Below are 13,752 nucleotides of genomic sequence, written 5' to 3'. Positions count from 1 at the left end.
CAAAAAATGTACCCGACTGACTGTGGGTATTTCAACCTGCCCCCTTTAGGCAATGTCCATGATGGATTGGACCCAAACCACCTGCAGGGAAAAAAAAAAACCTCAGCGTAGGCGGGTGTCAGCAGGATGTGTTTTCCAAGGTACTGAAATGCCCTCCTCACCTCCAAACCACTCCCCAATGACTTGTCGGGGCACTGCTCCCTACTTCTCTAATTTGCCGAAACTTTCCATCATTTAAGTTGCTAGTCATTTAGCCAACCCAATATGGGGCTGTTATGGCCAGAAATCCCCTGGTAAAATATGCATGCATCCCAGGCTCTGCTGCTGAGCCGCCTCTCCCTGGAAAACCTCAACTGCACAAGTCTGACGAGAACCAGACCGGAGCAAGCCCAGGTTTGTCCTGCCACTTGCTGCTTTAGGAGCACACCCACGCTGGGCATGCCCAACTCACCCATCCAGACAAGCAACAGTGATTCCCCAGGCATCAGCCATCCGAACATGCAATGAATCACCCACAGGATATTGGGTTTCTTGATGGTGAGACAATGCTCCTTTCCCTCATCCCTTTCCCTTTTGAAAGCCTAAGAATGCAACTGTCATTTATTCTCTTCTTTACAATCAGAAAAAAAAAGTGTTCCTAACCCCCGAGAAAGAATAAACTGAAGAGGAGTGCAGGCTGTGTTATTTCTTGGAGACTCAGATATGTATACGTGGAGTGGTGCCTCATTCTTTGCTGCCTCCTGCTCCAGCTGGGAGTGGCGGGGGAGAAGAGACGGACACACCTCACACCTGCTGCCAGCTGATGGGAAATCGCCAGGGGTGTCATGCCATTGAGTCAAGCCTGACATCTGCCTGATACCTCCCATCACAGTTCCTTAGACCTTTCCATTTAACCAGGGATGATTTTAGCTGAAAGGCACCTGGGAAACACTGAAAAAAAACATCCTGAAGGAAAGAGAGGGGAGATGAGTTTTGATGGGAAGTGTGGTAGCCCCAGGAGAAAGGAGGCAGCAGGAGAAAATTGAGAGAGCAGCTGATGGCAGTAGATTCAGACTCTGAAGGGTAAGCCACCTATTTCCATTTTTTTGGGGTGTGGGGGAGAGGAGTGGTGACTTTGTGGTTAAATCTTCCTATTGAACAGAACTAGCAAAACTCAGTGATGCTGGGTCAGAAAATAGCACAAATTTGAACTAGTGTAGTCTCAAGAGTATTTGTCTTAAAGGACTTCAGTGAAAAGCAAATGCTAGAATATACCTCGACTAAAATCAAGAAATAAGAAATCTTCCTTTCTCACACCATCCGGGTCTCCCCAAAGCCCTAAACTTTCATAACACAGACTGTAGGCAGCATTCCAAAGTACTCAGAGCACACAATCATATATACAAGGTGTGAGACATACAAAATATGGCTAATAAAAATGTGGTTGCTAATGTACTATGACTAGTCAAATTAATTCCCATAAGCAAAGAGAGAGACATTCAATTTTCTGATCAATTCTGCTTATTGATTTTTCAAGGTCATATTCCAAATCAAAGATATGAGAATGGTGAAAGTTTAGTCACTACAATAGGACATTATGAAGAATCTTAGGAAGAACCTGAAATATTGTTTTATTTCTATTTCAACAATGACTGTCATTCTCTTTATCCATGAACATATCTGAAGGTCCTACCTTTAGAATCGAGGCCTTAGGGCACAGGTATGTCTGGGGAGTGGGCCACTACCTGGGGTCTATTTGCTGAGGCTTAAGAGCTTTCTAAGAAATAAAGCCTTTGCCCTCCACCCCCACCAAACAAATTAAATATCCCCCTGTGACAAGTAGCAAATGTACAGTTGGATGTTATGCGATATGTGTATCCTTTTGGTACCCCTGTAATAAGCTCACTCTGGGATCCTGGTTCACTCCTGACTAGTCTCACTCTTAACCAAGGTATTCAATTAAATAATTCTTTTTTGAGGAGTGGGAGGAGGAAGGCACAGCTGTTGAGGTGACATGAATTTAGCAATACTTCTTTGGAGATAGAAGACTTAAGTGATGTCAGTTAAAGGGGTCATTTGGTTTATCATCAGTAGATATTTTCAAAACAAGCTTCTTTGGGAGAGAAAAGGTAGTACCATCAATTCTTCCAAAAAGACAATGCTTCTACCGGGGGTCACCATGTTATAAACTCTGGACTGCTTGACCCAGTATGTACTCTTTTCTTTAATGCGGCTGGCAGTGTAAGCATGGCCTTGGACCAACAGTATGGGGGTGGAAGGAAGTGCAAATGCTGATTCTTAGGCCCTTCCCCCAGACCTACTGTTGCAAAACCTTTTGAGAAGGGGCCAGGCATCTTCTTTTTTAACAAAACTCCTAAGTAATTAGTACAAACCCTAAAGTTTGGTAACCACTTTCAGAAACATTGCAAATAAATTAGTTCATACAAAAATCAGACTCAAGACCTTGATTTCATTATCCTATTTAATCTAGCAAATGAGGCTCTCGTCTCTGGCACCACCCACTAACCACCAATGAAAAGAAAAGGAAATGCAGAAGGAATTATATGTGGAGGAAAGAAATGTGAGAAATAAAAAGTCTAACTGATAAATGCTAGAATTCTGAACATTATAGTGAGTTTTAACTCTCCTTAATGACTCAAAGACACCCAAGGTACTATTACTTAAAGATAACCATTGTGATTCACGGAATCAATATTATCTAAATACATACACATTTTAATTTGGATGCTGACATAGGTCAAATATACCAGAGATGTGAGAATAGCAAGACAATGCAAAATAAAATAATAGTGGGATTCTTCCTAAAAATATATGCTTTACTAATGTATGGATTGACAGCAATTACCAATGAATATACATATATTGGAGCCACAACTCAAAAGTTCTTTACCTGTAAGGGTACATAATCAAAAAATGTTTGGAGACCACTGGTGTATCCATTTCATTCCTTCAGGATTGTGCAGTTGAACTCATTTGAAAAATAAAATATTTGTAATATGGTAATAATATATGATCATAATATGACTGCTCTTCAAAGATATCTGTATTTCAGTAGAGGATGATGCTTAACCTGAAGGTATCCATTTCTTGTGCTGAGTGTCAGGCAGTAGGCAGGCAAGTGAGATGTTGGGATAGAGAAGGCTTTTCCAGGAGAATCATAACCAAAAGAAACTTCTATGATCCTTATCTCACCCTTTGCTAGGAACAGAAATTCAAGGCACTTATGATTCTTCAGTGAACTTACCAAGTGACTTCCACTTTCCAGTGGGGTTAAAAATATAATCAAATAGGTTACTAGTGGATTCTGCGGGTACTTTGAGAATGAGTGCCCTGTATTTTTCGTACTTTTCATATTCATATTTTTATTGTCAGTTTTTTTTAATTTTTTTAATTTTTTAAAAAGATATAACAAACACAAACATTCTTAACATATGATTACTACATTCTTTGTTGCTGTTTTGCATGGGCTACTTCAATTATAAGGCTTACCCCTGGCATCTTATCAAAGGTGATGTCTTCCTTTCACCAATTTTTAAAAAAATTTATTTGGTTTTGCTTGGGAAGAAAAAAGTTGTTCTTTAACTTATCTCTGCATTTCTCTCCCTTTTGGTCTACATTGTAGCCATCATATGTCCAAGTCTCGTTTCTTAAAATGCCAAACAAATTTATGTTTACTGTAATTTTGTAAACCAAGTAAACCCTGGTAAACCAAGACAACTGGTCACCGTAGAGCTGCATGCCCAATATATGATAGCCTCCAGCCACATGTAGCTATTTATATTTAAACAAATTAAAAGAGAGTAAAATGAAAAATTCAGCCCCTCAGTTGCAGTAGCTGTATTTCAAGTGCTTAGAAACCACATGCGACCTTAGACAAATATAAAAAATTTCCACCACTACAGAAGGGTCCGCTAGGTAGGGCTGAGCTAGAGAGTATCTTCCATAAAATGCACCTGCAGCTGGCATCCTTTAAAATAGTTCCCCAGTCAAATGACACCATGCTATCTCAGCGAAAATGTGGAGTATAAGGGTCAGCAAAGTTTTTTGCTTTACAAAGTTCATATTTCCTGTGGAATCAGGAACCATGGTTTTCAATATTCCTGGATCCCAGGAATTTATAAACAGTTGTTAGCGTCTAGTGGAAATAGTGGCATTAATGAAGAAACATTTAATGTGACATCAGCAAAAGGCAATTAGGCCCTTTTAAATTGTGTCCATAAGGGTCACTTTAATGTTCTCATTTGTAGATTTTCCCTCGACAAGCAGTACAGCATGGGGATAGCTGGATCTAATTGAGTTAGAACTGAAGGAGGAAATGCATGAGGAAAACCACTTTTGGGATGGGCTACTTTTTTTTTTTGTATGCTGTATGGCAGGGTCACATTTCATTATTTTTCCATGTGAGTATTCGATTATTGCAGCACCATTTGTTGAACTTTTGTTTCTTTCCTTTTCGTTTGCTTCTTTTACTTGTTTTTTGTGTTTTGGTAAGTGCATGGATCAGGAATGGAATCTGGGTCTCCTGTATAGCAGATGAGAATTCTACCATTGAACTACCCTTGCATGGGATGGGCTGCTTTTTTTTTTTTTTTTTTCTGATCAAGAGCCTTTATGATTCTCTACGAACAGAATGGAAGCTCAACAACGTCAGGCAGTACCCACTGCCTGCCCCTGATATCACAGTGGCCTCTGAGCTCCTTAGGGTGTCATCCCTTAAGGGAGACGGAAGGATGTTAGGGACTATCAGAGATCAGGGGTCAGCATTGTTGAGCCAATTTGTCATCCTGTAACCTCCCCAAGTAGAGGGAGCAAAGAGAGTGAGGGGCACATGGGAGCACCCCCAGATGCCAAGGGACCAGGTCCCACAGGTGAGGTTAACAGATGACAGGGGATGCCTTCACTCCCTCACCTTCCCTCCCCACCCACCCCCCTTTGACCAAGGTGACAGTTGCTGGCTAGGAACATCCTAAGGCAATGGAGGGGCGAACACCCGCCCCACCCCCCGCCCCAGCTCCCTAGGTGGGGAGGCCTCTCAGGGCCAAAGGTCAGGGTTCACCCAGGACCCCTGGACACTCTGAGTGAGGCCAGTGGAAGCTTTAGCCCCACCCAGGGCCCATCCCAGCCGCCTACCCCCTCACAGTCTCCTCAAGTCTGGAGGTGTCCTTGGACTTGGCCATGATGGAGACCCTCTGAGCTCCCTCCCGGAACTGCTTACAAGTTCATTGTATCTCTGCCTTGAGCAACAGGTCTTCCCCATTTACCATGGCCAAGAGTCATGGAGAAGGTTTTGGCAACATCCCTCTTCCCTAGGGTAAAGGCAAGCTAGAAACTGACTCTCTTGGTCCATTAGAAGTTTCATTGCTAAAAGGTCTAATTGTGAACATAGGGATTTATTCATTTCATTCAATGTTACTGAGCATCTACGCTGGCCCCTGCTCTTGAGTAGCTCACATCTATAGTCTACCTCTAGTCCAAGATGTCCAGGGATTTTAAAAGTATGGTGGAACAAATGATTCATGAGGACTGTGATGATGATGATGAATAACATCTATTGGGAGCTTTCTAGTTGGCATCGTCTATTCTAAGTACCTTACATGAGGCAGTACAACTCAGAAACATTGGAAACATAGATGCTGGAAGGAGCCCCTACTGATGATATAACATGCACTTCTCACAAGATTTCCAGGAAATTTAGCATTTAAACAAAGCAAACCCTCTTATAAGTTATTTGGCGAGATAGCATTGTAGAGAAATTTGGATGATATCATTTTATTTTTTCTAAATAACCTTTTTATTTTGGAATAATTTCAGATTTATAGAACAATTGCAAGGATGGTACAGAGAGTTCCATGTAATGATGGACTTTTAAGTCCAACCGCGGTAGTTATGAGTCCCAGTACTGCTAGTTATTAACTTTATGTTCTTGGATAGTTAATTAACCACTTGTGTCCTCCGTCTTGGTTTTCTCATTTGTAAAATGTCACAATAATTCGTGCTTTAGAGAACTGTAAGAAAGAAAAAATGAGAGCATGTGTTTAAAGTGTTTGGTACAGGCCTGGACCATTGAAAGCACTTAATAAATGACAAACTTATTATTATTTATATGGAAAATACATTTATCTTAACAAATTAATGAAAGTCATATGTTACAACACTTTTAAATGGCCAATGTCTAATAATTATAGCTTTAGCTCTTCAAGGGCTAAGTTACATTTCCTTCCTCAGTCTTGCTCCTTTTAGCCAGGCTGTTGACGGAATTCAGTTCTAAATGTCCCCCAGACCCAGTGTACAGGGTGTAAACGTCCCTCAGTCCAGATGGATCCACTGTCTTTTTGTCTCACATTGTCAACGAATCTCTTCCCACCTAGAGGAAGGGAGGGAAGGAAGAGAAGACAGAGGGGTAAACCCCACTGCTGAAATGCTCTGCCCTGGTCTACTCAGAGGGGACTCAGCTGCCCTCTCTGTGCTGTGGAGGGGAGGACAGAGAATGGGGGTGACACAAAACCCAGATTCCCACTGTCTCCCTGTTTCTAGTTTGCTAGCTGCCAGAATGCGATATACCAGAAACAGACTGGCTTTTAAAGGGGGGGATTTAATAAATTTCTAATTTATACTTCTAAGGCCAAGAAAATGTCCCAGTTAAAACAAGTCTACAGAAATGTCCAATCAAAGGCATCCAGGGAAAGATATCTTGCATCAAGAAGACCGATAAAGTTCAGGGTTTCTCTCTCAAATGAGAAGGCACATGGCAAACACAGTTACAGTTTCTCTCTTGGCTGGAAGGGCACAGGGTGAGCACAGCATCATCTGCTAGCTTTCTCTCCTGGCTTCCTATTTCATGAAGCTCCCCAGGAGTTGTTTGCCTTCTTCATCTCCAAAGCACTGGCTGATGGACTCTCTGCTTCGTGGTGCTGCAGCATTCTCTGCTGTCTCTGAATCTCCTTTCTCCAAAATGTTTCCTCTTTTATAGGACTCCAGAAACTTATCAAGACCCACCCAAATGGGTTGGAGACACGTTGTCACCTAATCCAGCTTAACAACCACTCTTGATTTAATCACATCTCCAGGGAGATGATCTGATTATAGTTTTAAACATACAGTATTGAATAGGGATTATTCTGCCTTTATGAAATGGGTTTAGATTAAGAAATGGCTTTTCTAGGGGACATACGTCCTTTCAAACCAGCACACTTTCAGCTGAGTTGGGGATGGGGGTGGAGGGGCAGGAAAACAGGGCAAAGCAGCTTCTACAGCACCTTCCTCTTTTATCGCCTTTCCATGATCTTAAGGTATTGAGAGCTATTTCCCTCCTTCTCAAACAGAGAGAAACCCAGGATTTCCCAGGCCTCAGTGTGCCCCACTTGGGTCATGTACATTTCGTTCTATCAGTGATTACTCAATCACACCTACCATCTGATTTCTTTAGAAGAAAACATTTCTACCCAGACAATATTTTGTCTACACCTTCAAAATTAGTTTTCTGAGACTTGAAAATTGGATGAACATTGGACCACTCGAGTTTTTCTTGCTACCAGAAGACACTTGTAATTATCACTTAACCTTCCCCTTCATTAAATCAAAGACACCAACTCAATACTGAGTGTCTGCTTGGTCCCTATCCCCCTTCGCCTGAACCTGCCTCCCTACTGTATGCACAAACACACAAACACACACACTCACAATCTCTCTCAAAGAAACCTTGAGAAATTGACTTTAGTTTGATTTCAGCTGTTTTTTTCAATTCTTAAGAAACTTAACAAGGGTGGGTGGGGAATTCTGGGCTCCTCACAGCCTTAATGGAAAGCCCCACATAGAGAGTAGAGAATTCCAGTATGAAAGCTAATCTTGGCCTTGAGACAGTTCTGAAATATGCTTGGAAATTGTTACCACCAAATGCTCTCTGGAAAGGATTCAGGCTGCATGCACTAGAGAGCTTTAGGGACTGATTTAATATTGCAGCCATGCCGCAATGAAGACCTACTGCACAAGTTGCTCCTGCAAACACACTTTTAGAGGTGGCACTTGCGGTGGGCCAAATGGGTGTTCTGGCCAGTGGTGGCTGTGAGAACAGAGGCTCTCCAAGTACTTGCTATCATAAAAGCTAATGTTCACCAAGCCTTTACTCCCTCCCAGGGTATATCCTCAGCCCTTCACATGCTCTATCTCATTTAATCCACATAACAGTGCTATGAGTTGGATATTATTATTGTCCCCATTTTACAGTTAATGTAATAGAGACCCAGGCAGCTTTATTAACTTGCCCACCTGTGGTGACCCTCAAGTGGTAGGACCTAAAGCCAGAATTTGAATGAGGGGTCTTCAGAGTTCACACTCTAGGCCACTGCATAAGATGTGTTACCTCATCCAGCCTTGGAATCCATACTCCTTTAGGAGGCAACATTTAACTGTATGCCAGGTGCCTCACCAAAAAGAACAGAAAGCTATTTGGGAATCCCTTTAAGTTGGCTAATAGCTTGCAAGCATTTATGCAGTTGCCTTCTTATTCTTAGCATCCCAAAGATGATGCCTCTCATGGTAGACAATAGACAGAACATCAGCCGTTCCAAAACCGAGGCTTGGATTTTCCTACATGGCCACTTAGCACAGTGACCTCTAGATACAACATTTCTTTTCTTAGCTCCTGAGCCAGTGCTCACTTTGAAAGTTCCTGTCATATTGATGGAAATAGGGATGTTCCCACTAAAAAGCCAAAGAGTAGCTAAAAAGCTGTCTTGGGTATCTTTAGGCATGATATGGTGTTCCTGGCTGCAGTGAAGGAATTATTACTTCCCAGGACAGAAAATAATCAGCTCCCCAGAACTTCAAATAAATTCATTGACAAGGAGGCCAATTGTTTGAGAACAACCTTGGAGATAAGTGGTCTCACTTCATGTACTCTCTATGTAGGCTTTTTCCAAATCACTGTAACACGACTACCTCTGAATCCTGGATAGTTGGCAGAAAAAGGAAAAAAAGATAGACTATATGAGAAAAAATTTTGGAAAGCTTTCAAGACAAAGGTATGGGGACTGGAGAAAAGGGTCTATGGAAGAGAGTTGCCCTAACCAGTTGATAACCAGCTGCACTGCTTCCTTCAGGAGTTCACACTTTTTAAAACAGTCTTATCTTGAGCAGGCCAAGTTTCAAAAAGCTTTACTTGGGTGAAGGTAATTGAGAGACTGATTTCATACTGTATTTGTGTGTGATTTATTTTAAGCACCAACAGAATAAACTGGAATCACTTCCAGTAGCCCAAAATACCATGGATGTTCTAGAAGAGATTAGAAGAAAGGGTTTAGTGATCATGGATGTATCTCAACCAACCAGATAATGGGAAATGATTCAGACAAATAATTAATATGCAATAATTCAAACTTGATTCACAGGCAAAAAATGCCAAGGAAGCCAATAGGTTTGACCTTCAAATTTAGCCACATTGTAAAGTGGTGGTTCTATGAGATTTTGTTGTTCTTTCATACAACTCGAGAGTGGCATTTCTGTTCTAAGAACCAAAGAGTAAAAGATGAACCAAATCAACTCCTTTGGACCCAATGAGCTTGGACCACTGTGTAATGAACAGTCTGGCGATCATTGTTTCGTGTTTTTTTTCTTTTAAGATATGGGAATTTTTAAAAATCACAGCAACCTTTTCCTTGCTTTTATGAAACACTGCTCTGTTTCCAGGCAGAAAAGCAAAAACTTTCATAAGGTCATGTGTTGTCATTTCCTCAAAAGAAAAATAAAAAGCGAGCAAAATAAGTAAAAAGGATGCATCTAATAATGATCTTTGGCAACAATGTTTTAAGCAGAACATACAATTACATACACATAATATATATATATATATATATATATATTCTATATATATAATGTATATCGTTCTAAGAGGAACTTGATAGCTGTAACTTCTTAATAAAGACCATTTGTTCTTCAAGGGCTGAACTAATCTCTGAGCTGGGTTATACAGGAAATAAAATCCTCCTCCATTTTAGGAGGTATAAATGACACCTTTTCTAAGTATAAGGTTGACCAGGTGTAGAAAGAGGCAAATCCAGCCCTATGGCAGAAATGTCAGTTCATGCAGACACGGGTACAGATCTTAAAATGTTTCCATAAGGTCCTAGGGGAGAATCAGCTCCTCTCTTCCACACAGAAGCATGCTCTGTCCACACTGGGGACGTAAATTCTTCAGACTCCTGTAAAGCAGTGACTAATAATTGAGGGCAACTTCGCCTGCCTTTCAGTGGGTATATGGCAATATCTGTAGACATTATTGGTTTTCACACTTCCAAGGTACTATCAGCATCTAGTGGGTAGAGATCAAGGATAATGCTAAACATTCTATAATGCACAGGACAGTCCCCCAACAAAGAATTATCTGGTCCCAAATATCAATAGTGCCACATTGAGAAATCCTGTTATAGAGTGTGCAATATTTCTCACATTTTTATTTCGGTTTAAAAGAAGGTGCCAATGAGACAATAATGCACTTCAGGGCCACCTAGAATCTAAAAAATGTTGGTAGGGAAGGTAGTAATGGTTTAAAGATTGAGTTGGTGGATAGGGCGGAGAGGGACAGACTGGCTAAGGAGGTCAGATGGACAGGAAAATGGTTTAGCTTCTGGTCTGAAGACAGGAAATGTGGGTCAATTCTATAGGGGGACTTATCTGCTTTAGAAAATTCTGGACCAGAAGTCAGCCAATTACAGTTTGCAGGTCAAATCTGGCCATTGGCCTGTTTTTGCATTGGAATGCAGTTACATTCATCTTTTTTTTCTCTATGTGCTACAATGATAGAGATGAATAACTGCAACAGAGATTGTACGTCCTGCAAAACCTAAAATACTATTTGGTCCCTTTCAAAAGAAGTAAATATTATGAAATTTACTAAGGCATTGGCTCATGCAACTGTGAGGATCTGCAAGTCCAAATTCCACAGGGCAAGCCCTAAGCTGGGAACCCCAATGAAGGTTTTTTTATGAATTCCTCAGGAGAGGCTGGTTGGCTGAAGAAGAGATAGAATGTTTTCCTTCTGATTGCCGAAACAATCAGTTCTTCCTTTAAGGCCTTCAAATGATGTGAGACTTTTCTCATTGCTTAAGGTAATCTCCTTTGTTGATTGTAAATGTAATCAGCCAAAGAGGACATCAACTGACTAATGATTTAAACCTATGAGATACTCTCACAATAACAGTGCTTGTTTGAACAAACATCTGGACACCATAACCTGGCCAAGTTGACACATGAACTTACTAAACCATTGCAGCCACCCCTTGTCAACTATACACATCTCCATAAACTATACTTAATCTCTAAATAATGACAATAACAGTCATATTTTGCCTAAAATAATTCAATTGCCCTATGTATAACTCAGAAAAGCACTAACCATTTTTACAGAAGAGGATGCAAGTCCTTGGGCATTTCAGCTGCAACTTAAAAACTATGCTATAAAGTTGATATAATTTATGTTAAGTGTTATAGTACAACTTATGTTATCTTTCACATGGAAGAAAACAAAGATATTTGCTTTATGTATCTACACAAACGTGTTCATAACAAAACAAGGAAGAAATATTCATAACCATTGCAGTCCTCCTTTCTGTAACTGGTCACATGGACATAACTCATGTTCTAACTACCTCCTTCCACTCCCATTCCATATTCCCTTTACCTTCAGCCATCACCTCAACTGGTCATGGTTCTTTGCATAATGGGTTGACACATACTTTCATGCTTGAAGGGTCTGGGCCATTAGAAGTCCTGCTTGGATGGGGTTGTTGCAGTTTTCTGCTGACTTTAATCCAGGTTATGTTTGTACCAAGAAACTCCCCAAGCAGTCTCCTGCACAGACATACTTCATTTTTTTGCACTTTGCTTTATTGCACTTCACAGATATGCACTTTTCACAAATTGAAGGTTTGTGTCAACCCCGTGTCAAGCAAATCTATCAGTGCCATTTTCCCAATAGCATGTGCTCACTTCACATCTCTGTGTCACATTTTGGTAATTCTTGCAATATTTCAAACTTTTTCATTATTATTACATCTGCATAGTGAAGTGTGATCACTGATCTTTGATGCTGCTGCTGTAACTGCTTTCAGGCACCCAGAGCCATGCCCATACAAGATGGCAAACTTAATGGATAAATGTGCGTATTCTGAATGCTCCACTGACTAGCTATTCCCCCTTCTATGCTTCTCCTCTGGCTTCCCTATTTCCCGAGACGTAATATCAGAATTGGGTTGATTAATAACCTTACAATGGCCTCAAAGTGTTCAGTTGAAAGGAACACAAGTCTCTCACTTTAAATCAAAGGCTAGAAATGTTTACGCTTAATGAGGAAGGCATGTTAAAAACTGAGATAGGCTCACAGTTAGGCCTTTTGCACTGAACAGATAGCTACTTTGTGAATACAAAGGAAAAGTTTTTGAAGGAAATTAAAAGTGCTACTCCAGTGAACATGTGAATGAAAAGAAAGCAAAACGATCTTATTGCCGATATGGAGAAAATTTGAGTGGTCTGCACAGAAGATCAAAGCAGCCACAACATTTCTCCAGGCAAAAGCCTAAACCAGAATAGGGCCCTAACTCTCTTCAATTACAAGAAGGCTACATGTGTCACCATAATCTGGCCAAGTTGACACATCAGCTTGCTAAACCATCACAGTCTACCCCTTGTTAACTTGCAGAAGAAAAGTCTGAGGCTAGCAGAGGATGGCTCATGAGGTTTAAGGAAAGAAGCCATCTCCATAACATATAAGTGCAAGGTGAGGCAGCAAGTGTTGACATAGAAGCTGTAGCAAGTTGTCCAGGAAATCTAGCTAAGATAATTGATGTGTGGCCATACCAGACAAAAGATTTTCAATGTAGACAAAACAGTCTTCCATTGGAAGAAAATGCCATTTAGGACTTTCATAGCTGGAGAGGCAAAGTCAATGCCTGGCTTTAAAGCTTCAAAGGACAAACTGACTCTCTTATTAGAGGCTAATGAAGCTGGTGACTCTAAGTTGAAGCTAGTGCTCCTTTACCACTAAAAATCCCAGGGCCCTTAAGAATTATGCTAAATCTACCGTCTGTGGTCTATAAATGGAACAACAAAGTCTAGATGACAGTCATCTATTTACAACAGGGTTTACCGAGTATTTTAAGCTCCCTGTTGAGACTTACTGCTCAGAAAGGAAAAAATCTTTTCAAAATGTTATTGCTGCATGGGCTCTCTTGGCACTGAAGTTTTATCTAAAACGGTTCCCTCTTAAAGGGCTCTAGTAAGCAACCCCGCCTTGAATAGGTGGAGACATATCTCCATAAAACCATCTAATCAAAAGTTACCACCCACAATTGAGTGGTTCACATCTCCATGGAAACAACAAAAAAGATCCCACCAAGTAATATTGAATGAGGATTAAAGACATGACTTTTCTGGGATACACGACAATTTCAAACTGGCACAAGCTCTGATGGAGATGTCCAACAAGATAAATGTTGCCTTCATGCCTGCTAACGCAACACCCATTCTGCAGACCATGGATCAAGGAATCATTTCAATTTTCAAGTCTCATATTTAAGAAATACATTCCATAAGGCTAGAGTTGCCATAGATAGTGATTCCTCTGGTGATCTGGGTAATCAAAAACCTTCTGGAAAGGATTCACCATTCCAGATGTCATTAAGAACATTAGTGATTCCTGAAAGGAATCATTAAAGTTAACGGAAGTTTGAAAGAATTTAATTCCAATCCTCATGGATGACT

General features: G+C 40.7%; 1 protein-coding gene across 2 annotated transcripts in view; it reads left to right on the top strand.

Moving 5' to 3' along the window:
- Positions 1–832: 832 nt before the first annotated feature.
- The window catches only part of ADTRP (androgen dependent TFPI regulating protein), a 94,389-nt gene continuing 81,469 nt past the window's right edge, over positions 833–13,752 (top strand). For both annotated transcript variants that reach the window (XM_077143686.1, XM_077143685.1), the window contains exon 1: positions 833–1,062. The gene's annotated coding sequence lies outside the window, so the exon portion shown is untranslated. The remainder of the gene's footprint in view (positions 1,063–13,752) is intronic.

Source organism: Tamandua tetradactyla, chromosome 25 (assembly GCF_023851605.1).
Source record: "Tamandua tetradactyla isolate mTamTet1 chromosome 25, mTamTet1.pri, whole genome shotgun sequence".
Classification (NCBI taxonomy): Eukaryota; Metazoa; Chordata; class Mammalia; order Pilosa; family Myrmecophagidae; genus Tamandua; species Tamandua tetradactyla.
The sequence above is the reverse complement of the archived record's forward strand: the minus strand, read 5'-3'. Positions and strand labels throughout refer to the sequence as shown.